At 33.6% G+C, this 24,828-nt stretch overlaps 1 protein-coding gene across 37 annotated transcripts in view; it reads left to right on the top strand.

The window, feature by feature from the left end:
• Positions 1-24,828, top strand: part of STXBP5L (syntaxin binding protein 5L) — a 325,816-nt gene that overhangs the window by 269,233 nt on the left and 31,755 nt on the right. The gene's annotated exons all lie outside the window — the stretch shown is intronic.

The raw sequence follows: 24,828 nt of genomic DNA, 5'->3' as shown, positions 1-24,828 counted from the left end.
AGAACACTGATAACGGTAACTATATAGATAGATGTCAAAGGCAGTATTATGTTTTTCTTTTCTTAACTCCTCTATTTTGTTTCCTTCATGACTTGAGACAAATATATAAAATAATAAATATAAATCTTTATTAATGGGCATACAATGTATTAAAGATATTAAAACAACATACAAGGGGAGGTTGAGGGAGCTCTACAGGAGCTGAATTTTGCATGCTATTGAAGTTATGTTGGTATCAAAATAGACTTATAAATTTAGGCTATTAATTGTAATCACCAGGATAACCATTTGAAATTAAAAAATATACAGGAAATGAAATGTGTAGGGAATAAAAAATGGTGTATTAGAAGAAATGAGTCAAACAAAAAGTTGTATCGGAGCAATTCAGAATCAATAAAAGATATGTATTTTGAAAACAAGTAGAAAAATGGCAGAAGTTGAGTACTTCCTTATTAGTAATTACTTTAAATGGATTAAACTCACCAATTAAAAGACAGAGGTTGGCAGATTAAAAAATATATATGGGAGTTCCTGTCATGGTGCAGCGGAAACGAATCCAACTACGAACCATGAGGTTGCAGGTTCAATCCCTGGCCTCACTCAGTGGGTTAAGGATCCGGTGTTGCCATGAGCTGTGGTGTGCATTGCAGATGTGGCTAGGATCTGGCATTGCTGTGGCTGTGGCATAGGCCAGCAGCTGTAGCTCTGATTAGACCCCTAGCCTGGGAACCTCCATATGCTGTGGGTGCAGCCCTGAAAAGACAGAAGACAAAAATAATAAATAAATAAATACATAAATAAAATATATATGATCCAGGGGAGTTCTCACTGTGGCACAGTGAAAACAAACCCAACTGGTATCCATGAAGATGCGGATTCAATCCCTGGCCTTACTCAGTGGGTTAAGAATCCAGCAATACCCTGAGCTGTGGTGTAGGTCACAGACATGGCTTGGATCCTGCATTGCTATGGCTGTGGTATAGGCTGGCAGCTGTAGCTCCAATTCAACTCTAGCCTGGGAACTTCCATATGCTGTGGGCGCAGCCCTAAAAAAAGGGAAAAAAAAAATATATATATATATATATGCACACACACACATATATATATGAATGATCCAACAATATTTTATTTACAAGAGACTCATTTTTAGATAAAAAAACATAAATAGATTAAAATTATAAGGATAGAAAAGATAGTCCATGCAAGTAATAACCAAAAGAGAGCTTGGGTGGCAATATTAATAACAGATAAAGTAAACTTTAAGTCAAAAGCCTACAAGTGACAAAGAAGGATCTTATATACTGAAAAGTATCAATTCAGTTAAAAGATATAATAATTGTAAATAAAAATGCACCCAACACCAAATCCCAAATATATGTAGCAAACATTAATGGAAATAATTAAAGGGAGAATTAGACAATTCAGTAATAATAAGGAATCCAATCATTTGCTCTCAATAATGGATAGAAAATCTAGACAGGAGATCAAAATAGAAAGAGAGGATTTAAATAATACTGTAAACCAACTAGTCCTAATCGACATAGAGTACGCCACACAATAATAAAAGAATATATATTCTTCTCAAGAGCATATGGAATACTCTCCAGTAAAGCGCTTATTTTAGGCTACAAAAAAAATCTCAATAAATTTTAAAAGATTAAAATTATAGCAAATTTTCTCTTTTACCATAATGAAAAGACACTAGAAATCTGAAATAAAATAAGAAAATTCACAAAACTTGGAAATTAAACAGCACACTCTTAACCAATGGATTCATGGGGAAATTACAAGGGAAATTTGAGATACTTTGATACAAGTGAAAACAAAAAAACTAAATGTATAGGTTATACCAAAGACACAGCTCAGAGGAATATTTGTAGCTATGAATGCCTATATTAAAAAGATTTAATCAATAACTCTACACCTTAACAAACTAGAAAAGAAAAGCAAATTAAACCTAAAGCTAGCACAGGTAAGGAAATAATAAAGATTAGAGAGAAAATGAAACAATAGAAAAAAATAATCAACCTATACATTGGTTCTTGGAAAAGATGAACAAATTGACAAAACTTTACCTAGACTGACTAAGAAAAAATTAAAAATTAAAAACAGGAATGAAAGTGGGAACATTAGTATCACACTTACAGAAGAAAGGATTGTAAGAGAATACTATGAACAATTGTATGCCAACATTAGATAACCTAGATGAAATAGGCAAATTCCCAGAATACTTGAATTACCCAAATGGGCTCAAGAAGAGAAAGAAAATTGAACATAGCTATAAGCTGACATTGAGTCAGTACTTAGAAACTCCTGACTGCAGTGGCTCAGTTCACCACAGAGGCACAGGTTCAATCCTCAGCCCAGCAGAGTGGGTTAAGGATCTGACATTGTTGCAGCTGTGGCATAGGTAGGAGCTGTGGCTTGGATCCAGTACCTGGCCCAGGGAATTTCCATATTCCGTGGGTGCAGCCATTAAAAAAAGAAAGGAAGGAAGGAAGGAAAAAAAAAACTCTGCCAAAAATCACATCTACAATAAGGTATGGAAATAATATATTCCAGTATATATTCAAAATGTTAGTAAAATTCAACAATTTCAGTGTCAGAAATGTATTAATCAGAATTGTTGAATAGTAATCTTTCAAGTAAGTTAAAACACTTGTTCATACAATATGTTAAAATAGTGAGGGGGAAAGGTTTTCCACTGTTACAGAAGAAATTTAGAAATGACACAAAAAAATTAAAGTGAAGATATAAACTCGTATGCCAAATTTAAAGAGGAAAGTCTTTTTAATAACTTTTAACAAATATATAAAGAGTGGATAACTAGCATTTGAAGTCCAAAGATTCCCATGGTTTAACCAAACTGTTAATTTCTAGTTGAGTGGCCATAAGCTGGTCTGTCCATTAACCTGGACCTCAGTTTCTATATTAGAACATAGTATTGATGCTTTTTTGACCACATTCTTCCCAGAATTTGAAATGAATACACAAAATACATACTAGTGCATATGCATAATCTCTTGTATGCATAATCTTTATCAGCCCATGTACCAAAACTTAGTGAAATATTTTCAGTATTTTTTGAATAGTGGAGGATTTAGAATATTGGTAATCAAAATATTAAGAATTATAAACTTTTGTTATTAGATTAGAATGAAATCAACCTGTGAACTTTTCTTATCTACCACTGTTAAACTTTATTTCACAACATTCTAATCATAACAATCCTTAAAATATACAAATAAAATATATTAATAAAATAAAAAAAGAATTGATACAAATTCTTTTGAAACTCTTCCAAAAAATAGAAGAGGAAGGAACATTTCCTAACTCTAGCAATGACACCAGCATTACTCTGATTTCAAAGCTAGACAAACATCACAGGACAATAGAGGCCAACATTCCTTATGAATATACATGGAAACAGTTTTAACAATGTATTAGCAAACAAAATTGAATAGCATATTAAAAGGATAACGTAAAACTTGTATATTGAAAACTACAAACATTGATAAAAGAAATTAAAGAAGACCTAAATAAGTGAAAGCACATTCCTTTTTCATGAATTAGAATGCTTAGTATTGTTTAAATTAAAAAAAAAATCTAACAGATTTAATGCAGTCCTAGTCAAAATACCCATAGCCATTTTAAATAATGGAAAAGTTTATCCTAAAATTCATGTGGAAATGCCAAGGCAAGAAAAGCCGAAACAATGCCGAAAAAACAAATTTGGAAGACTCACACTTCCCAATTTCAAAACTTCCTTTGTAGCTACACATATCAAAACAATGTGGTATTGGCATAAAGAAAGACATATAGATCAATGATAGAATTGAGGGTCCGTAAATAAAACCATACATCTATGACCAATTGATTTTCTACAAGTTTCTGCAAAAATTCAGTGGGGCGCAGGGGGGACAAGAAGGGGGGTGAAGGAAAATGGTTCCTTCAACAAGTGGTGCTAAGACAACCAGAAATCCACATGAAAAATAATGGAGATGGACAATTACCTCCTACCACATGCAAAAAAGAAAAATGGATCAATGACTTAACTTGAAGAAAGAAAACTATAAAACTCTTAGAAGAGGAGTTCCCATTGTGGTGCAGTGGAAATCTGACTAGTATCCACGAGGTTGCGGGTTCAATCCCTGGCCTTACCTGGTCAAGGATCTGGCCTTACCATGAGCTGTGGTATAGGTCACAGACTGCGGCTCAGATCCCAAGTTGCTGTGGCTGTGGCTTAGGCCAGCAGCTATAGCTCCAATTTGACTCCTAGCCTGGGAACCTTCATATGCCACAGGTGTGGCCCTAAAAAGCAAAGAGAAAAAGAAAAAAAAAAAAAAGGAAGAAAAGAAAAAAGAAAACAGATTGGCATTTTCTTCTAAAATGAAAACAATTACTGTATTATCTAACAGTCTCATTCCTGAGTTACTTATTCTAGAGAATGTAAACTGATCTTCACGCAAAATCTGTAAACAATGTTCAGAGCAGATTTAATTGTAATAGCCAAAAACTAAAAACGACCCAAGTGTCCCTCAGTGGGTGAATGGTTATACAAAATGTGGCACATTATACCATAAAATACTATTTAGCAACAAAAGAGAACTATTGATATTCACAACTTGTATTGTTCTCAAGAGAATTGTGCTGAGTGGGGAAAAAAAAAAAAAAAAAGCTGATCCTAAAAGAGTAAATACTGAATGAATCCACTGATACGACAATCTTGAAATAGCAAATTATAGAGCTGGAGAACTGATTAATGTTTGCCAAAAGTTAGGAATGAGTAAGGGAATGACTAGTGTAGCTGTAAAAGAGGAACACAGGAGACACTGTTGGTGATAGAACAGTTCTGAATCTTGATTATAGTTACCCAAATCTACACATGTGAAAAAATTATGTAGACCTACACATACATACACACAAATAAGTGTATCTAACACAGATAAAATATGAGTAAGCTCTATGAACTGTGTAAATGTCATCCTCTTTGTTTTGATTTTAAACTATAATTATGCAATGTATTAGTGATGGGGAAATGGGTGAGGAGTACATGGGACCTCCCTGTACACTTTTTCTAAAATAATAGATATTTTCAATTTTGTATACAATTTTTAAAGGCTATACTCCATTTACAGTTATTACAAAATACTGGCTATATTCCCTGTATTGTACAATAAATATATTCTTGCAGCCTATCTTACACCTAATACTTTGTATGTGCCACTCCCCATCCCGGTATCGCCCCTTCTCCCTTCCCTTACCCCACTGGTAACCACTTGTTCTCTATATCTGTGGGTCTGCTTCCTTTTTGTCACTAGATTTTTTGTATTTTTTTTTTAGATTCCATATGTAAGTGAAACTATATAGAATTTGTCTTTCTCTAGCTTATTTCACTTAACATAATGCCCGCCAAGACCACCCAAGTGGCTGCAAATGGCAAAATTTCTTTTTATGGCTGAGCAGTATTCCATTGTGTGTGTGTGTATGTTACATATATGCTACATCTTTATCCATTCATCTGTTGATGGACACTTAAGTTGCTTCTATCTTGGCAATTATAAATAATGTGGCTATAACCATTGGGATGCATGTATCCTTTCAAATTAGTGTTTTTGGAGAGTTTTTTTTTAATATATATACACCCAGAAGTGAACTTGCTGGGTCATATTGTAGTTCTATTTTTAGTTTTTTGAGAAACTTTCATACTGTTTTCCACAGTGGCTGCACCAATTTACATCCCTACCAACAGTGCAAGAGGGTTCCCTTTTTCTATTTTTAAAAACCAATTTTACATACTGCACACTCCCCTTGCCTCCCCACCCCCACACATACACAGAGCCTCTCCACCTATTAACATCCTCCACCAGAGTGATACCTCTGTTTTAACTGATGAACATATATGAATACATCATTACCCAAATCCATTGTTTACATTAGGGCTCATGCTTGATGTTTTAACGTGTGTAATGACATTTATCCATCATTATGTAATAAATTAGATACAGAATGCAGAATAGTTTAACTGCTCTTAAAATCTGTATCAGCCTATTCATTGCTTCTTTCCTCTTAACTCCTATCAACTATCAATCTTTTTACTGTCTACATAGTTTGCTCTTTTGAGAATGTCATACAGTTGAAATCATATAGCGTGTAGTCTTTTCAGGTTGACTTCCTTCATTCAGTAATATGTATTTAAGGGTCCCCTTTTTTTCCCATGGATTCATAGCTCATTTCTTTATAGAACTGAGTAACATTCCATTGCTTGGAGGTACAACAATTTATTTATCCATTCAGATTTTTGTGTAGATAGAAGTTTTAAACTGCTTTGAATAAATACTAAGGTGCATGATTGCTGAATCATATGGTAAAAGTATGTTTGTTTGTTTAATAAGCTAAAAAACTGTTTTCCCACAGTCAATTTTGCATTCCCACCCTCAATAAATGAGTTCTTATTGTGCCACATCCTTCCAAGCACCTGGTATTGATAGTGTTTTGGATTTTTGCCATTCTAATAGATGTGTAGTGGTTCCTCACTCTTGTTTTAATTTGAAATTTTAAATATATGCTTATTTGCCATCTATCCTCTTTGTTATCTGTTCAGATCTTTTGCCCATTTTTAGTCAGATTGTTTTCTTAAAGTTGCATTATAAGAGTTCTTTGTATATTTTGGTTTACAGTGATTTATTAGGTACATCTTTTGCAACTATTTTCTTCTAGTTTGTGGCTTGTCTTATCCTCTTGATAGTGCCTTTTACAGAGCAGAAGTTCTTAATTTTAATGAAGTCACAATTATGAATTATTTTCTTTCATGGATTGGGCCTTTGGTGTTATATCTAAGAAATCATCATCAAACCCAAAGTCGCTACATTTTCTACTATGTGGATTTACATTTCATTTTAACATTTAGGACTATAATCCATTTTTGAGTTAATTTTCATGAAAGTGTAAAATTTGCATCTAGACTCATTTTATGTGTATGAACATTTCTAGTTGTTCGAGTATCATTTGTTGAGAAGACTGTCTTTTATCCATTGTATTGCTTTTGCTCCTTTGTCAATTAATTGACTATTTGTGCAGATCTATTTATAGGTTCTCTATTATGTTCTATGGTATACTTATTTTTTTCATTGATACCATTTTGTCTTTATTACTTTAGGTTTATATTAAGGCATAAAATCAGGTAGCATCATTCCTATGACTTTGCTTCTCTCCTTTAGTATCATATTGGTTATTCTGGGTCTGTTGCCCCTCCATATAAACTTTATTATTATTTTTGCTTTTTAGGGCTGCACCTGCAGCATATGGAGGTTCCCAGGCTAGGGTTCGAATCAGAGATACAGCTGCTGGCCTACACCACAGCTACAGCAACACCAGATCCAAGCCGCGTCTGCCACCTACACCACAGCTCATAGCAACACCAGATCCTTAGCCCACTGACCGAGGCCAGGGACCAAACCTGCAACCTCATGGTTCCCAGTTGGATTCATTTCTGCTGCACCATGATGGGAACTCCCCATATAAACTTTAGAATCAGCTTGTCAACATCCATGAAATAAGTGGTTGGATTTTGATTGGAATTGTGTTGAATCTGTATGTGTTGAAGCTATGTATTAATCTGGGAATAACTGATATCTTGACAATATTGAGTCCTCCTATCCATAAACATGGACTATTTATTTGTTCTTCAGTTTTTTTTTCAGTAGAAAAAACTTTTTTTGTAGTTTTCTTCATATATGTAATACCTATATGTATGTATTTTATTTTTGAGGGCACTAATGTGAATGTTATTGCTTTTAATCTAAAATTTTGTTGTTAGTGTGTAGGAACGTTTTTGTTCCATATGAATGCTACCAACAGGTGACCTCAGCCAAGAAATTTTAACACTCAAGTGGATAGAATGGTCCATTCTGTGGATACCAGTCAGCTTCTTTCCCAGTTACCCTTTCATCATCAAATGGTTTTATGAACAAAGTAGCCATAGTGGCAAGGATACAGGTTATGTATGAGCTCAGCAACATGGACTTCCACTCACCAAGGCCAACCTGGCTCCAACCACTGTTGAGTGCCCAATATAACAACAGCAAATGTAAACACTGTCTTCAATATGGCACCATTTCTTGGGTGATGAGTTACCCGGTGGCAGGTTGATTACACTGAGGCACTTACACTGAGCCTCTTTCTTCATAGAAGGAACAGCATGTTGTTCTTACCTGAAGAGACGCTTTGGTTATAGCTCTACCTCCCCTCTATGGAATGCTTCTGCCAAAACTGTTATCCCTAGACTTACAGAATGTCTTATACATCATTATTCCATAGAGCATTTCCTTTTAAGGAACTCATTTCATACAGCAAATGAAGTATTGCAGTGGGCCAGTGCTTATGGGGTTCACTGATCTAACAATGTTCTTCATTATCCTAAAGCAACTGGCAATAGATAAGATAGATAATAGAAATATAGACACACAGACACACAGATCTTTTGATTAATGTTAGAATGGTATGTCTTCCTCCATCCATGTACTTTTAATCTATATATGCATTTATACTTAAAATTTCTTGTAGACAACTTAGTTGGGTCTTATTTTTTGAATCACTCTGTCTTTTAATTGATGTATTTAGACAATTGACATTTGAAGTGATTTTATAGTGGACTAATATCTACCATAGTTGTTACTCTTGCTGTTCATTGCCCTTCTTTGTTCCTATTTTTTCTTCCCTTTATTTCTTTGTGGTTTGAACTGGATATTTTATAGATTCCTTTTACTCTTCCTTCTTAGCTTATCATTTATACTTCCCCTTCTTTCATTTTTTAAGCAGTTACCCTAGAGTTTTCAATATAGATTTAAAAGCTATACCAGTCCACTTTTAAATAACACTATACTGCTTCATGGAGAGTGCAAGCAGCTTTTAATAACTAAATATCCCTAATCTCTATCTCCTGTTTTTGTGTTATTACTGTCATTTATTTCACTTATCCACAGCTATACTTCAGTCCTGCCTAAGTTTTGGCAATTTAGTGTAGTTATACATTTATTTTAAAATAAAAAAAAACAAAAACCTGTACTGTTTCTTTAAAAAAAAGTTATTGTGCCCTGAAACAAAACTCAATATATAAAGAATAGAAAACATATAGCACTTAATAACATAAAATGTACAACATCTGGTACCAAGGCAGTGATACTATGTTAATAGGAAAATATAATCCATGATAAAGAGAAAATATTGATTAATAGAAACTGTTGCTGAAATGGCACACAATAGAAATCAATGGACAGGGGTATTAAATCAGTTATAAATATAAAAATGGTCCTTGACTTATAATAGTTAAACTTATAATTTTACAAATTTATGATGGTGTGAAAGAAATACACATTAAATAGAAACCATACTTAAAATTTTGAATTTTGATTTTTTTCCCAGGCTAGCATAATGCACTACAATATTCTCTTGTGATGCAAGGTAGCAGCAGTAATCCACAGCTCATGGTCAACCACATGAGGGTTAACAACTGATATGCTTCCAATCATTCTGTGCCCAAAGAACCATTCTTTTGTTCACTGTCAGTATAATATTCAATAAATTATATGATATTTAATACTTTATTATAAAATAGGCTTTTTGTTAAATGATAATGATTCTGCACAACAGTAGGCTAATATACATCTTCTGAGCATGTTTAAGATAGGTTTGGCTAAACTATGATGTTTGGTAGCTAGGTGTATTAAATGCATTTTCAACTTAGGATATTTTCAACTTATGATGGGTTTATTGGGCTGTAACCCCATCTTAACTCAAGGAAGATCTATACCTCGTATATTCAAAGAGATAGAGGAAAGCACCAGCATATTAAGAAGAGACATGGAAAATATTTTAAAAGACCTGAATTAAACTTCTAAAAGTGAAAGATTTATGAGATGAACTATATACTAGATGGAATTAACATCAGCATTGACACTGAAAAAGAAAATATTACTGAGCTCAAAGATGTATCATCCAAAATGAAACAAAGGAAGAAAAAGACTAAAATCAGTGAACAGAGAATGAGTGTCTATTGTCCAAGTTCAAGTTGCCTAATAAACATGCAATAGAAGTCCCAGGAGAGGAAAGAAGTGATGGACAGAAAAAAAATATTTGCAAAAGTAATGCCAAAATCTGTCTAACTTGATGAACATGTAAATCCACAGATCAAAGATGCTCAATGACCTTCCAGCATAAGAAATGTGAAGAATATTACACCAAAGCACAACATAATTGAAATTCACAAAAAAAACAACAAGCAAAAAGTAATAATAAAGTATTAACATACAGTGGAACAAATATAACAATAACAGCAGACCTCTCCTCAAATTATATAAGCTAGAAGACAGTGAAAGAACGTTTTTAAAGTCCTGAAATTGTCAATCTACAATTCTATACTTGACAAGAGATCATTGAAAAATGAAGTTAAAAATATTTTACACACACAAAAGCTGAAAGAATCCAGCACTAGAATATCAGTACTACCAGAAACATGATAGGAAGTCCTTCTGGAAAAGTGAAAATAATAACAGAGGGAAATCTGTATCTATACAGAAATGAAGAGCACTGAATATGGTAAATATATGGGTAAGTAAACATATTTACTCAGTTTTCAAATCTCTCTAAAAGATAATTGATGACTGGAAACACCCCATATATTCATCAATGAGTAAACAGTTAAACAAATTTGTCATATCCATACAGTGAATATTCCTCAGAAATAAAAAGAAATATGCTTTTGGAATTACCATTGTGGCTCAGCAGAAACAAACCCAGCTAGTATCCATGAGGACATAGGTTTGATCCCTGGCCTGGCTCAGAGGGTTAAGGATCCTGGCATTGCTGGGAGCTATTGTATACGTCACAGACATGGCTCAGATCTGACATTGCTATGGCTGTAGCAAAGGCCAGTGGCTACAGCTCAACCCACAGCCTGGGAACTTCCATATGCTGTGGGTGCAGTCCTAAAAAGACAAAAATAAAGAAAAGGAGCTCTTGATACATACAAAAACATGGTAGAATCTCAATCATAGTGAGTGAAAGAAGCCAGACAAAATCAAGTGTAAACTGTGTATGATTGCTCTAATATAGAGTTCTATGAAATGTAAATTAATGTACAGTAACAAAAATACATCTGTGGTTGTTGAGGGTAGAGGGCAAATGGGGAGAGGCAGGATAGAGGGATTGCAAATAAAAATGAGGAAACTCAGGGAAGGTGATGGATATTATTTTTACTGTGAGATTGAGAACAGATTAGTGGTTGTCAGTTTTAATATATGTGCAGTTTATTATATGTTCATTATATCTCAAACAGTGCTGAGGAATGTAATTGTCAAAGGAGGATCTATCATACAAGAATGGGGGGGGTAACATGACTTTTTCAGACATCCAAAAATTAAGAGTTTACCATTTATAGACTGTTAGCTTACATTTTAAGTACTAGCCAATGCAATTAAATAAAGGAAAGATATATTATGCATATGTATTCAAACAAATGTGATAAAAATTATGGTTACAGAGAATAAAATTTTATACCTGAAATTTCAAGAGAATCAACTTAAAAACTAATAAAAATAGAGTGACTACTCAGTGATGTGACTGATTATAAAATTCATACCCCTGAAGTAAAGGCTTTGTTACAAATAAAAGTCAACTTTAAAATGGGAAAAACAGAGTTCCTGTAATGGCTCAGCAGAATCTAATCTGACTAGCATTTAAGAGGACACAGGTTTGATTCCTGGTGTTGCTCAGTGGGTTAAGGATCCAGCATTTTTGTGAGCTATGCTGTAGATCACAGATGCAGCTGGGATCCAGCATTGCTGTGACTGTGGCACTGGCCAGCAACTACAGCTCTGATTCAACCCCTAGCCTGGGAACCTCCATATGAAGATAAAAAATAAAGAAAATATAATGGGAAAAACTTCTTTATAATGTAAATAATGCTATCAAAAAGATAAAATATTTAGTAATAAATTTGAATCCATAGGATCTATGAATATGATTTTAATCTCTATTTAAAAACCTTAAAAGGTGGGTTATCTTTGGCATAGCAGGTTAAGGATCCAGTGTTATTACTACAGCACCTTAGGTTGCTGCTGTGGTGTGGGTTTGATCCCTGGTTCAGGAATTTCCACATGCCACAGGTGTGGACAAAAAAAAAATTAAAAGGACTTAACTAATGATAAGACATACATTTATTTCTTGTTTTGAACAAGATTTGAAATTGGTGTACATTTTATGTTTTAGAAATAAATAATTCCACTGAAAACAACAGTGATTTTTGAGAGTAAAAAAGGTAATTTTAAAATTCATTTGAAAAGGAAACATATAAAGATAGCCATAAATATTCTGAAAAATGAGTCATAAATGAGGTTTAGCCCCACCAGGTATTCAATACAGTATAAAATTATAGTTTAAAACATAAGTGTTGATAATAATTTTACCATTTTTGGTACTGATGTATCAAAAGTTCAAGCAGTAGGAAAACAAAACAAAACAGAACAAAAAACAGAAAATCCAGAAAGGGACTGAAATGCTCACAGAAATTTTGTCATTGTATGCAAGTAGCCTTGAAAATCATATAGGTCATTCAATAAATACAGATCATTCAATAAATGTTGTTGGGATGGCTAATATGGCATCTGAAAAATAATCTCCTTAAACCAAAATAAATTATAGATAAAATATAAATGTATAGAGAGAAACTATAAAAATACTAGAAGAGAACATGAGAAACATACTTGTAAAATATCCTTGGAGTTAAGAAGACTTTACTAAAGATGGCATAAAAATCAGTACCCATATAAAAACAAAACCAAACAAAAAGCAAATGGTTGATAAATTTGATTCTACAAAAATTATATAGAAAAAATACAAATGACAGTCTACAATGCATTTGACAGATAAAGACTAGTTTCTGTAATGTGCAAAGTGCTCATACATAAAAACAAGAAAAGGAAGAGAATACTAGAAAAATTTACAAAGATAAAGTCCTGGTAGTTCAAAGAGAAATATATATAAGTGCCTTGAAAAAATAAAAAGTTGTCCAGCACTCATTACTAAAGAATTGAATGTTAAAACTTTCCTACTGATCAACAAATATCAAAGAATTGTATAAAGCAAAATATTTGTGACAGTATGGGAAGACACAAGTTCTTATATGCTGTTGGTAGGAATGTAAATTGGTTAACTCTTTTTGGAAACCATTTGCAATCAAAATCTAAAATGCATATTCTTTTGCCAAGCAATTTCAATTCTGAGAATTCATTCTACAGATACACAATAATTTATGTAAAACAAATTATTACTAGTTATTAAAGTTTATTTTGAAATAGTAAAGACTGAAAGTCTAATGCCCTTTAATAACGAAATAGTCAAATGAATTGTTGTATAGCCTTTGTCCCTGTGTAAACAATTATACTAAAACAATTACATGTATCTATAAAGAAAGGTCTCCAAGACACAGCATGAAATAAAAAATATCAAGGCACAAAATATCATAAAATGTGCTTGTGCTTCTACTTCTTTTGAAAAAAAAAAAAAAAAACTGTTAGATTTGTGGTTATACTGCCATCATCCCAACCTAATTTTAGAATATTTCCATTCCAAACCCCCAGTCCACCCCTTCCTCCCCTTTACCTGTCCCCCTTGGTAACCATGAAGTTTTTTCAAAGTCTCTGAGTCTGTTTCTATTGTGATTCTGGAAGGATACTCAAAATGCTAACCTTCCTGTCTAAACAAAGTGGAACTGTGAGGGAATTAAAGGTAAAATTTTAAAATTAAGTTATTTTAAAAAGAAAAGTAAATTAGAGGGACAAACTGCAACATCCAGAGAACATTGTTAGAACGTAACATCGCATAGTATATACAATAACAAAACTTAAATCTTTTTAACCAAATAATTTTAACTCAATATATTAGATTTCCTCCTCAAAAGAAGAATCAAATTATTCATTAAGTTTTCACGTATTACTTAGAAAACATATATTGTATTAACTGTTCATTGTGAAAGGAATATTCAGACACAAAAATATTAAGGAAAAGTGCTGTTGATTTGCAAGTGTTTTACAAGGAATTTCAGATCTTGAAGAACTGGCTCACTGAATGTAAAATACAACAGGTGTTTCAAAGAAACAAAAAACCCATAGGCTTTTTCACAGTTTAGGTAAATTATTCATACTGGGAGAGGAATGATGATTTTACTCACATGATTATCATATTTTTAGACATAAGTATTGCAAATGTCAGAGATAAAAACTTTACGTTAAATGGATAATTTAGCAACTCGAGATTTCATGTCTTATGGAGACTAGATAGATTAACTTATTTATCTCAGCATACACCATGGGTATTTTCCCCTCTCCTTTTCCATTTTTAATGTGTGACTTAATGTGAACACTTACTTATATGGTTCAGAGTAAAGCGTCAGTTTGCTTTTTTCAGCATCAATCCAGTATATATTGGCATTTTAATGTAATGATTTATTGTTATTTCAAGTTATGGTCCAAGGTGACAACATAGGAGATTTCTGAACTCACCTCTTCCAACTGATACACGTAATCTATAGCTACACATGGAGCAGTTTCCTCTGAAATAAGTCTGGAACTTGTTTATCAACTCCTAAATATTGGATTAATGAGAAAATACGCACACAGAAATGGATCTTGTCATACTCTCAGATACTGGGAACCATTAACAACATGGTAAACAAAAATGAGCTTGGACAATCACAAGTGATTGAGAGACCACCAAGAGCTCATGCCAAGCTGAATAATAAGTTTTATATACTATAAAAGACCACTTCATCAAGCTTGGGAGAGGTGGCTGTTTTGTTTATGCTGTAGAAACCAACACAGAGAGTCAAGAAAAACAAAAAACAGAAATACAATCCAAACAAAGATAAGTGACTTAACTGAAAAGTGTTCAAAATAATGGTAATAAGGATGCTCACTGAGATCAAGAGAACAATGCATTGAACAATGTGAGACTATAAACAAAGAGAAAATATATGAAAGTATCAAATAGAAGTCACAGACCTGAATACAATAACTGCACAGAAAATTTCAATAGAGTGGTTCCACAGTAGACTACATGAAGCAGAAAAAAAGACCAGTGAACTCTAAGGACAGTAGATTTCATACAATCAAAGAAGAAAAAAGAATGATAAAGACTGAAGATTGCTTAAGGGGGCTTATAGGACATCAAGTGGACCAGCATTTCATTATAGGGATTCCAGATGGACAAGAGAGCAAAGGAAAAAACTTATTTGGAAAAATAATTGGCTGAAAACTTCTCAAATCTGGGGAAGGAAAGAGACATCTAAATCCAGGAAGCCCTTCAAGTTCAAATTAAGATAAATCCAAAGAAACATACCAAGACACATAATTATCAAAAGTTAAAGACAATGTCAAAATCTTGAAAGCAACAATAGAAAAACAATTTTTTTCATACAAGGGCATTTCCCATAAGACTATCTTGAAAACTATTAGCAGAAAATGTGTAGGCCATAATGCAGTGGCATGATATATTCAAAGTGCTGAAGGTGGGGGGTGGGGGGACTGCCAACCAAGAAACCTCTACCCAGTAAAGTTGTCCTTCAGAACTGAAGTAGAGGTGAAGAGTTTTCCAGACAAACAAAAGCAGAAAGAGTTCATCACCACTAGATAAGCCATTCAAAAATTATTAAAGGAATTTCTTTAATTGAAACAAAAGGATTTTAATCAGTAATGGTAAAACATATGAAAGTATAAATCTCACTTGTGAGGGTAAATATATAGTAAAATTGTGAATATCCTAATGTTAGAGTAACTGTCATGGCTCAGCGGGTTAAGAACTTGACTAGTATCCATGAGAACGCAGGTTCAATCCCTGGCCTCACTCAGCAGGTTAAAGATCTGGCATTGGTTAAAGATCTGGCATTGAAGTAAGCTGTAGTGTAGGTCACAGGCACAGCTCGTATCTCACATTGCTGTGGCTGTGGCATAGACCGACAGCTGTGGCTCCAATTTGATCCCTAGCCTGGGAACTTCCATATGCCATGGGTGTGGCCCTAAAAAAAGAAAAAGAATAACCTAATGTTGTAATGGAGGTGTAATCACTTAATAGATCTAGTATGAAGACTAAAAAACAAAAGTAGTAAAAAAATAACCATAGCTAAAACAATTTATTAATGGGTACACAAGATACAAAATGTTAAATTGTGACATCAAAAACAAAATGTGTGAGGAAGGTGAAAAATGTACAGCTTTAGAATGCATTTGAACTTAAATTGTTATTAACTTAAAATAGACTGTATAAATATGTTTGTATATCTAAAACTAATACATTTGTTCCTTGGTATCTTTGGGGGATTGATTCTAGGACTCCCTGCAGATACCAAAGTTTACACATGCTTCAGATACTTAAGTCCTTTATATAAAATGGCATAGTACAATCAGCCCTTCATATATGAGGCTTCTGTTGTTGGTTGAACCCATGGATGTTGAACCCTTGGATACAGAGGTACAGTGTTATATATAATATAAAAAAATACATCAAGTTTTAAGCAACTGAAATAATGTTTTGTGTAAGTGTCATTATAACCATAAAGCAAAAACCTATATCTGATACATAAAAGAGAAAGGAATCTAAGCATACCACTACAGAAAAGCACCCAATCACAAAGCAAGAGAGTAAGAGAATAAGAAAGGAACAAAGAAATTATAAAACAGCCAGAAAAAAAGTTTCAAAGTAGCAGTAAAAACATACCTAGAAATAGTTACTTTAAATATAAATGGACTAAATTATTCAATCAAAAAACAGAGTGGCTGAATGGATTAAAAAAAGTGATACAGCTATATGCTGCCTACAAGAGACTTACTTTTGTCTTAAGTACAATAATACTTAAAGTGAAGATATGGTAAAAGATATTTCATGCAAATATCTTCATGGTAAACAAAAAGCAGGGGTAGCTATACCTAAAACAAATAAAAGACTTTAATTCAGAAATTACCACAGGAGACAAAGAAGTTCATTAAATAATAATAAAATGGTAATTTCAGCAAGAGAATTTTTCTGAATATTTATGCACTCAACATAGGAGCACTTAAATATAAAAATCAAATATTAACAGACAAACCAGGAGAAAGAGTCAACAGTACAAACAGGGGAATATCCCACTTTCATCAATGGACCCTTCGTTCAGACAGAAAGTCAATAAGCAAACAGTAGATTTAAATGACATGTTAGACCAGATGGACATAACTGACATTTATAGAACATTCCATCCAAAAACAACAGAATACATATTCTTTTTAAGCCTGCAGGGAGCATTCTCCAGAATAGTTTATATGTTAGGCCATAAAACAAGTCAGTAAATTTAAGACTTAAGTCTCTTCTTACCACAATGTTATGAAACTAGAAATGATTACAAGAATGAAACTGGAAAAGTCATAAAAATGAGATTAAACAAAATGCTTCTCAACAACAAATGTGTCAAAAAAGAAATGAAAAGAAAAATTAAAAATATCTTGGCATAAGTGAAAGTAAAAATAAAAATAAAACATACCGAAATGTATGGTATGCAGCAAAAGCCATTCTAAGAGAGAAGCTCATAATGATAAATCTCTACATTAAGAAACAAAAAAATCTCAGATAACCCAACTTTATACCTCAAGAAATAGAAAAGAAGGACAAATGAAACCCAAAATTAGAAGGAAGGAAACAAAGATCAGGGCAGAAATAAATGAAAAAGAGACTAAAAAAGACACAGAGATCAATGAAAGAGCTGGGTATTTTAAAAGACAAAATAAACAAACCTTTAGCCAAATTCACTAAAGAACAGAGAGGACTAAAATAGATAAAATTGGAAATGAAAGAGGAACTACAACTAATTAGACAAAAATACAAAGAATATGATTCTACTATGAACAAATGTATGCTAACAAAATGAAAAACCTAGAAGAAATGGATACATTCTTAGAAAAATACAACCTACTGGGTAAAAATCAGCAAGAAATAGAATATCTGAACAGAGTAATTACTAGTAAAGAGATTAAGTTAATAATCAAAAAACTCCCAACAAACAAAAGTCCAGAACAAGACAGCTTCACTGGTGAACTCTACCAAACAATTTTTTTTTTCTTTTTACCTGTTAGGGCTGAACCCATGGTATATGGAGGTTCCCAGGCTAGGGGTCAAATAGGAGCAATAGCTGCTGGCCTACACCACAGCCACAGCAATGCCTGATCTGAGCTGTGTCTGCAATCTACACCACAGCTCATTGGCAACACCAGATCCTTAACCCACTGAGTGAGGCCAGGGATCAAACCTGCATCCTCATGGATACTGGTCAGATTCATTTCCACTGAGCCACGATGGGAACACCCCAAACAAAAAATTTAAAGAATTAATTATTTTAAATTCTTCAAAAAAAAAAAAAAAAAAGAAGTGGAGGGAACACTTCCAAACTCATTTTACAAGGCCAACATTACCCAAACCAGAAAGGACACTATAAGAGAAGAAAAGAACAAGACAATATCACTGATGAACAAATACAATATCCTCAACAAAATACTATAAAGTCAAATTCAATGGTACATTAAGAGTATCTTAAGATTAAGTAGGATTTATTCTAGGGATGAAAGGATGGTTCAATATCTAAAAATTAATGTGATATATTAACAAAATGAAGAATAAAAATCATATGATTATCTTGATAGATTCAGGAAAAACATTTGACAAAATTCAGTATCTACTTTTAATAAATCTATAAGTTAAGGAACAAGAAAAGGATACCATTGTCATTACTTTCATTCAACATAGTACAAGAAGTTCTAGCCAGAGCAATAGACAATAAAATAAATAAAGGGCACCAAAATTTGAATGGAAAAAGTGAAACTTTATTTGCAGATGGCATACTACTGATAGAAAACTCTAGTTCTTACAGTTTTTGGTGGAGTGCTTAATTAACAAATTCAGCAAAATTCCAAGATAGAAAATCAGCATATAAAAGTCAATTGCATTTCTATACACCAACAAAAACTATCAGAGAAATTAAGAAAACAATCCCATTTAAAATTATATCATAAAAAATAAATAAAATAAAATAATATCATAAAGAATAAAATACCTAGGAATAGATTTTACCAAGGAGCTGAAAGATCCATACACTGAAAATTCAAGACACTGGTGAAAGAAATTGAATAAGACGCAAATAAATAGAAATATATTCTAGGCTCAAGGACTGGAAGAATTAATATTGTCAAAATGTTCATACAGCCCAAAATAATATACAGATTTAATGCAACTCCTTACCAAAATCCTAATGCTAATTTTCACAGAAATAGAACAAACAATGCTAAAATTTTTATGGAACAACAAAGACCTCAAATAGCCAAAGCAACCTGGAGAAAGAACAAAGCTAGAGGTATCACACTTCCTGGTTTCAAACTATATTACAAAGCTATAGCAATCAAAACAATATGGTATTGGCACAAAAACAGACACATGGAAAAACAGAACAGAAGACCCCAGAAATAAACCCATGCATATATGGTCCACTAATTTACAACAAAGAATCCAAGAATATACAATAGGGAAAGTATTCTCTTCAAAAAATGCTCTCTGGTAAAACTGGACAGTCACATGCAAAACAATGAGACCTAACTACTATCTTACTCCATACAGAAAAACAACTCAAAATAGATTAAAAAACTTGAATGTAGACCTAAAACCAAAAAATTCTAAAACTTAGGCAATATTCTATTTGACATTAGTCTTAGCAATATTTTTGAATTTGACCAAATACAAAGGCAACAAAGCAAAAATAAACTATATCAAACTAAAAAGCTTCTGTACAACAAATGAACCCATCAACAAATCAAAAGGCAACCTAAAAAACGCAAGAAAACATTTGCAAATCATATCCCTTATAAGGAATTAATATAATAAAGAGGTAATACAACTCAATAATAAAAATCAAATAATCTGATTAAGAAATGGACAGAAAGACCAAATAGACACTTTTCCAAAGAAGCCATGGAAATGGCCAAGTTCATGAAAACATGCTCAAACGCTAATCATTAGGGAAATGCAAATCAAGTCCACAATGAGAATCACCTCACACATGTTAGAATAGCAATCATAAGAAGATGAAATAAGTAGTGTTTGTAGGAATGTTAAGAGAAAAACTCTTATGCGCTGTTGGTCGACAGATTGGTATAGCCACTATGGAAAACAGTATAAAGTTCCTCAAAAAATTAAAAGTAGAATTACCATATTATTCAGCAATTCACTTCTGGGTATATATCCAAAGTAAATGAAAGCAGGGTACTAAGATATAGCTGTACTCCCATGTTTATTTCAGCATTATTCACAATAGTCAAGATATAGAAACAACCTAATTAGCTATCAACAGATGAATGGATAAAGAAGATGTGATACGCACGCACACACACACACACCCTTACCAAAACACACAGGAATATTATTCAGCCATGAGAAAGGTAGAAATTGTGTCATTTGCAACAATATGGTGCACCCTCAGGGCGTTTTGTGAAGTGAAATAAGCCAGACAGAAAAAGACAAATACCACATAGTATCATTTAATATGTTCAATCTTTTAAAATAAAAAGTCAAACTCATAGAAAGAAAATAGAATGGTGGCTGCCAAGGACTGGTGATTCAGAAAAATAGGGAGAGGTTTGTAAAAGAGTACAAACTGTCGGCTATAATATGAAAAAGGTCTGAGGATCTGAAGTAAAACATGGTGACTATCATTGACTACACTGTAATGTATAATTGAATTTGCTAACAGAACTCAGGTGTTCTTACCAAAATATAGGTATGTAAGGAGATTCGTATGTTAGCAAGATTGTGAGAATCCTTTCCTAATGTGTAAATATATACATATATTGATATATATATATTTGATATATATATATCAAATCAACACAGTGTACACTTAAAAGAGCTTAACAACTTTATATGTCAATTATTCCTAAGGCTAAAATTTTAAAAATAAATAAATTGGTATTTATTCCAAGTTAAAACATGGTATTTATCAGTGACAAAGCCTAAGGCAGTGTTGTAAGATCATTTTCCCAAAGACTATAAATTAGGTCCCAGATAGTTTTTAAACATCCACTAAAATGAGTATTAGAAATTAAACTTGAAAAAACATATGCGATGTTATTAACAAAGTGGAAGAAACTCTTTGAAACTTTCGATTTCAGAGATTAAACATTAAATTGAGTGTATAAACATGTACTTGTTCAAAACATTTTAGCTTTGATGATGCAGTCATAGCCATGGAAACTTTGCTATAGAAGAATCAAATTAAAACTGGGAATAAAAATTAAGCTGACCACAAGGGGAGGTCTGTGACTTAAGATTGTTTCTTCAGCTTAAAATTCTTCAGAAAAAGAAAAATTTATGGAGTTCCCGTCGTGGCACAGTGGTTAACGAACCCGACTAGGAACCATGAGGTTGCAGGTTCGGTCCCTGCTCTTGCTCAGTGGGTTAGCGATCCGGCGTTGCCATGAGCTGTGGTGTAGGTTGCAGACGCGGCTCGGATCCTGCGTTGCTGTGGCTCTGGTGTAGGAACCTGGGAACCTCCATATGCCACGGGATCGGCCCAAAGACATAGCAAAAAGACAAAAAAGAAAAAAGAAAAAAATTTAAAAACCTCAAAAGTGTCAGAAAAAAAATTAGAGAAAGGTGATGTAACTTATTCCTTGTTAAGTATCAAAAACACTGAAATAAGGACCAAAATTATGTAAACCTCAGTTTTGGCAAGCATGATGGCAGATATGCCCCAAGGTACCAGGTCAGCAAGAGCACAGCTCTGAGCATGTAGGCCCCATCATAATTAGTGCTGAGCCACTGAAGAGTCATGTCTGAACTAGAACAGAACCTTACTCCAGTGTGGTTGGGCATTCATTTTGGCTGCAAAGCTTCTGAATCTATCTTACAAGTTCTCCCAGAGATTGTGAAATACCTAATATACTTTAATAAATTATTTTCCTTCTTAATCAAGCAAAAGACAACATTAAGTCACTTAACAAACCAACTTGTCCTTCAACCAGGGTTATATAATTCATGAATAATAAGGGAGAAGAGTTCCTGTTGTGGCTCAGTGGAAATGAACCCGACTAGTATCCATGAGGACGCAGGTTTGATTCCTGGCTTTGCTCAGTGGGTTAAAGGATCTGATGTTGCTGTGAGTGTGTTGTAGGTTGCAGATGTAGCTCAGATTTGGTGTTGCTGTGGCTGTGGTACAGGCCAGCAGCTGCAGCTCCAATTTGACTCCTATCCTGGAAACTCCCATATGCCGCAGGTATGGCCATAAAAAAAATAAAAATGAAAAAATGAAAAATAAAGAAAATTGTAATCTTTTTTAGATTTGGGAACCTTTCTGTAAAATAAAGAATAACAATTTCCCCTTTGCTTTAATCTGCTTATTAAGGTAAAATTTTTAAGAATGTTGAATTTTCTCTAAATGTACAGCAGTACAGCTGGGCTAAAACATCATTGTAATAAGGGAAATGTTGTAGGAAACAGAAACCATTCAGTTATATTATACAGAAAGTTACTGAATACAAGCAAATATCAGGTTCTTATCAAAGTGATTATGAAGTCATTGAAGGATTAGAGATGTAAACTCTAAGCTTGGACTTTCAGAATAAAACCACCAAACAGACTCAACAGGAAAGCAGGCACCTTTGCTACTGTTCAAGACTCTGAAGACTGCTGCTAATCAATTGTTGAACTGTAGAGCATATTTTTATAAGATCAAGAATCTACTACAACTGCCTCTTAACATACAAAAGGCTTGTGACTGGACACTGGAATATTGCTTTCAAAAACAAAAAACAAAGCAAAAATATCCATTACAATAACACCAAAGCAGTAGAAATACTGTTTCTATTGCATTTTCAAAATCACTTGGCTGTATTTTTGAAGACCTGAGCCACAATGTAAAAAAGGCTACCATGCTTTGAGCAAGCCTCCTAAAGAACCCACCATTTACAGTCCCAACTGAGCAACCTTTGCATCAGTCTAGCCCATGTGTGTGAAGAAAGAAGCCTCCAAAGGATTCTAAGCCCTCAGCCATTCAAATATTCTCAACTAATGCCCCAGATATCATGGATATGTATCCCTACCTTGCCTTAGTGTAAGTCTTTGCCCACAGGAATAAACATAGTAAAATGATTGTATTTTACATTATTAACGTTTGGAGTGGTTTTTATGCAACAAGTACTAACCAAAACACATAATATCCTAGATAAATTCAAGAAAAAATTTTTAAAGATTATAATATTCTATTATGTGATATATTCCACAATTTACCTAAAACTTTATGCTTAATTGTAAAAGCTAGCTGATTTCCAATTTTTATGTATTACTAAAACTATAGTGAATAATTTTACCAGCAGCTGCTTTGTTTTTCTTTTGTATTTAGCATTATTTCTTTATAAATTTCCAGAATGATTGTGTCTGGGTTATAGCCAAATTTTTTTCTAAGAGTTTTATATCAATTCATAGCTATCTGGAGTATTTACTGGAGTAATTTTTTTTTTTTTTAAGCAAATTCAGAGTTCCCATCGTGGCACAGTGAAAACGAATCTGACTAGGAACCATGAGGTTGTGGGTTTGATCCCTGGCCTCACTCTGTGGGTTAAGGATCTGGAGTTGACGTGAGCTGTGGTGTAGATTGCAGACACGGCTCAGATATGGCATTGCTGTGGTTCTGATGTAGGCTGGCAGCTGCAGTTGCAACTGCACCCATAGCCTGGGAACCTCCATATGCCATGGGTGTGGCCTGAAAAGACCAAAAAAATAAATAAATTAAAAAAAAGCAAATTCATTTCCATACATTTAAAAATTTTTAACAAAAAGAAATCCTTTAATTATTTCAGCCCTATTGAAAACAGAAGGATATGGCCAGAAACTCTGGGTTGCCCACATATGGTAATATCAGCCAGACCTCCTGAGTCAAACATGAGATGCTGGGAAAAATGTGGCCATACAGCACACAGAGAAAAAAGAAAGACCAACATGTTAAGTAATCTAGTAATTGATACTACCTTACTATGAGCGCAAATGAAACAATATGCACATGAAACAGCCACCAAGAGAAGGTAATAGATAGGTATGGACTTAATTTAGCAAGTTCAAAGTCCTGGCTAAGTATACCTATTTACTGTTCCCAGAACTCTGCCATTTATTCTTGTACCTAGATAAGATGGTGTGAAGAGGGCCGCAGCCCACCCACACTACTCTGGATAAGCCCTAGAACAAGGCACCACACCTGCAGAAGGGGCAACTTTTCCTAACTCTATGCCCAGGGGGCTTATTTTTACTTTGTACCTCCAATGTAGTTGCCAATTTCTAAGTCTTCATGCCAGCTGTTGCCCTCAAGTGTTCTTCATGAGGCTACATGTGATAGTGAAGGAGAGATAGAGCTCTTGACTTCTGCTTCTTCATAGCTTTCCCCATCAAGTGATATTTCTGCCTTTTTATCTGGGAAATCTTTAATTTCAGAGATCTGTGTTTCTATGGAAAATGACTGGTCTCAAAAGGCTTGGATCTCAATGTACATTACATAAGCTACTCTTAAACCCTACTAAATATGTCTTCAAAATTGCTACTCCTTACCAAATATTTCAGCTGACCCCGGAGTTCAGTTTTTAAGCATACAGACACTAAGTGAGAAGATCTGGATTAGAATCCAGCCTCCATGAATACTACTTATGTAATGGTAGATGATTTTCTAAATCCTTTTTGCTGACCTTCGGTTTTCTTATCTGCAAAATCAGGATGATAAAG

This window comes from Sus scrofa, chromosome 13 (genome assembly GCF_054392235.1).
Source record: "Sus scrofa isolate SSC_HxYL_T2T_F1_AM1 chromosome 13, Sscrofa_HxYL_maternal_Yorkshire_Landrace_v2.0, whole genome shotgun sequence".
Lineage (NCBI taxonomy): Eukaryota > Metazoa > Chordata > Mammalia > Artiodactyla > Suidae > Sus > Sus scrofa.
This window is presented reverse-complemented; position numbering and strand designations above follow the sequence as displayed.